The following is a 3,683-nucleotide window of genomic DNA, read 5'->3' as shown; positions in this document are numbered from 1 at the left end:
ATAACATTTTTCTCCTTTTAAACCAGTAATCTCTTCAGAATAGGAACGTTTCTTATTTATCTTTGTGATACTTATAAGTAGTAGTATCTGGTCTGTAACAGCCAATCAAATATTTGTTAAATAGCTGAATTGGCTAATAATCCATTTTTTAAACTCTGTTTAGCACAGGCAAGCTTAGAGAGATGCCGATAGAGAGGTTAATTCACCAGACTGGTATTTTTTAATGGCAGCTCTAGCAAATGAATATAGGTATAAAATTCTATGTGGAAGACATTTTTCCTCAGTGGTTTGAAGACCTTGCTCAAAACTGTGAAGTCAGCCCTATGTAAAGTATAATATTTTGTACTTTATAAGTAAGCTAGTTTTTCACTGTGGTTTCTTTAATATTTTTCTTCTTTGTTGTCCTGTAGTTTCATCATATTCTAAATGTGGATTTTTTTCCTTCTTTTTTTTCTTTAATCTTGCTTTCTTTTTTATTTTATTTTTATTTTAGGTTTGGAGGTACATGTGCAGGTTTTTTATATAGGTAAACTCATGTGACAGGGGTTTGTTTTACAGATTATTTTATCATCCAGGTACTAACCCTAGTACCCAGTAGTTATTTTTTCTGCTCCTCTCCCTCCTCCCACCCTCCACCCTTAAGGTGGGCCCAGTGTCTGTTCTGTCCTTTGTGCCCATGAGTTTCTCATTACGTAGCTCCCACTGATAAGAGAGAACATGTGGTATTTGGTTTTCTGTTCCTGCATTAGTTTGCTAAAGATAATGGCCTCCAGCTCCATCCATGTTCCCACAAAAGACATGATCTTGTTCTTTTTATGACTGCCTAGTATTCCATGGTGTATAAGTACCACCAAATGTGGATTATTTTCATCTTGTTTAAAACTGCGTGTTTCTTCTGCATGCTCTCACTCATAGGTGGGAATTGAACAATGAGAACACTTGGACACAGGATGGGGAACATCACACACTGGGGCCTGTCGTGGGGTTGGGGGAACGGGGAGGGATAGCATTAGGAGATATACCTGATGTAAATGACGAGTTAATGGGTGCAGCACACCAACGTGGCACATGTATACATGTGTAACAAACCTGCACGTTGTGCACATGTACCCTAGAACTTTAAGTATAATAATAAAAACAAAAATAATAATAAAAAGATTTTAGAAAAAAAAAACTGTGTGTTTCTTGAATCTAAGGATTGTCTTCCAGTAACTTTTGAAAAGTATTTATTTGACATTCTATCTTCAAATACATCTGTTTTCTCAATGATTTACAGCCTCTTCTTCTGGGACTCTAGTTATACATATATATGATAGATCTTATCTCTACCTAGTCTCTACCTTTCTGTAATAGTTTCATTCTAATAAATCTTGGGTTATATTTTGGATAATTCCATCAATTTATAACCCAATCTGCTATTAATAAATCCATTTATTTTTTAATTTTACTAGCTATATGTTTTATTACTAGCATTCTATTCTTTTTTCCCTTTTTTATACTTTGGTAAGTTGACTTTAAAACTATCTCATAAGAAAGAATAAAATATTTCTTAGGTCTCGAATATTTCTGTTATTTTAAATTATTTTCAACATAGGCTTTTAAAATCATCTTTTTAGTTTGTTTCTATAGTTACATGCCCTTGAGGTGGTAAGTCTGCTGACTCTTGCTCATGGTGACTGTTTCCTCAAGTTTTTAATAATATTTTATCTTAAGTGTATCTTCAGTAGAGGTTTGTCTATTAGATTCTCATGTACTCTGGACTATAGGAGGCATTTTACATTCACTTCTGCCAGATTCTTCAGGGGTGTTGTTACAGGATTTTCGAGGTGTCATTTTTCTGGCTAGAAACCTTTGTGACCCGTGGTGCCTTTGCCCAAGTTTTGCTCAAGCCCCCTGGGCTTTTTTCACCCACTTGGCCTGTCAGGCCGTGCTTGGCTTATACTACTGGCCTGGGTCCCACACCTGCCAAGGGTGAGTCAGGCATGGAGTTGTGACGGGTGTGTGAGCAAGCATGGGGTCTGGCCACTGTGCAGTCAGACATGCCAGCTGCTGGAGCGGGGCAGGCAACTCCAGGTGCTAGCATGGGCTCAGGCTCTCTGCAAGGATGCAGCCGGACTAGGTGCACTGGAAGCAGCTTCCACGACTGGCACTGGAAACCCGGTGGCACCCAGAAGCTTGGAGATGCCAGGAACCATAGGGCCCCAAAGAGGGAATCACAGCCCTGGCTTCGGGAGCCCCCGGGTCTGGGGTCCCTGAAGGACCACAGCTCTTCTCTCCTCTTCACCTGCAACGTGGTGAGCAAGGAACATGTTTCAGCCCTGTTTGTGTTACAGCTCTTTTAGTCCTGCCATTCGACGGTCCCAAGTTCTTGTTTTGCACCCAGGAAGAATGAGGTATGCAGCCAAGTGGAGGGTGAGCAAGACGAAGAGGAGATTTATTGAGCAATGGAACAGCTCAGCCTCCCACAGGGGGCAGCTCCTTTCCGCAGACAGGATGTCCTGATGAGTGTTCAGCAACTAGCAGAGAGGAGACTTGGAGTGGGAAGATCCTCTCTGCAGGCAGGTCATCCAGTCATCTCTGCAGCTCTCAGCAGAGAGGAGGCCCTGGTGTTGGTAGCTCCTCTCTGCAGCTGGTCATCCCGTCTTCTGCCCAGCTCTGGCTGAGCTGGGGCTTCTCTGGGCCTCAGAGGGGAGGAAGTGCACACTGATTGGCCCATGGGTGGTCATGGGCAGGCCTGGAAAAGGCACCACATATCTCCACACTGGTCCGTGGCACTGGCAGCCCAGCCCCCAGCTTTCAGGCCCTCCCTGGCCTGAAGATGGAGCCTCACTGGGGACCTGCCCCCTTCTACCCAGGAACCTGTCTATCTCCTGCTGCTGTTCATGGTGCCGAGGCTGTAGGTGCCAAGGGGCGCCTGCAGGCCAGTGTGAGCTGCCCTCAGACCCTCCGCGGCTTCCCTCCTATGCTCATTGGCGCCCAAAATCTGGAGAGGGACAAGGCGGCAGGGACCGGCATGTCAGCTCTGCCCTGAGCATGTGCACACCCCATGGGGCTGTCACAGTGCCCAAGATCAGCCCTGACTTTGCTCTGACATCAGAACAGGTTCTGACAGCAGGGAGAAGCCAGGCAGTGGGAACAGGCATTTCTGAGCCTGCAAGGGCAGGGGTCCTTCCCGAGCTCCCAAGAGTGCAGGCATGCCTGGGTCTGCAGCCACAATTTGGGCAGCTGCCGCTATGCCTGGGGGGATGGGGGTCCTGCCTGCTCTGTGGAGCAGGAGGCCTGGGTCTGCAGCTGAGGTTCGGGCAGCTGCAGCAGTCCTGCCAGCTCTACGGAGTGGGAGGCCTGGGTCAGCAGCTGTGTTTGGAGCGGCTGCGGCTGCACCTTGGGAGCTCCTGCTCCACCAGCTTGGAAGGGGTGGGGCTCCCACTTGTTGCCAGCTCCACGGAGTGTGCAGCCCCAGCTGTGCCTCCTTGCTGCAGCTGGCATGATGGCAGTGGCCGCTCCAGATGGCCCCTGCTGCCATCAGTATCACTAATAAAGGAACATTTTTTTCGTTGATTTCTCAGCTTGGAATTCTCACATCATGCAGAGAGTATGGATACTCATTTCTGGAATTTTTAAAAGGTAACTTTTTTCTACCCTAACTCAGAAAGAAAACATTTCCCTGAGTTTAGTGAACTGTT

The sequence above is a fragment of the Gorilla gorilla genome, chromosome 7 (assembly GCF_029281585.2).
Source record: "Gorilla gorilla gorilla isolate KB3781 chromosome 7, NHGRI_mGorGor1-v2.1_pri, whole genome shotgun sequence".
In the NCBI taxonomy this organism is placed as follows: domain Eukaryota; kingdom Metazoa; phylum Chordata; class Mammalia; order Primates; family Hominidae; genus Gorilla; species Gorilla gorilla.
Note: the sequence above shows the minus strand (reverse complement) of the source record.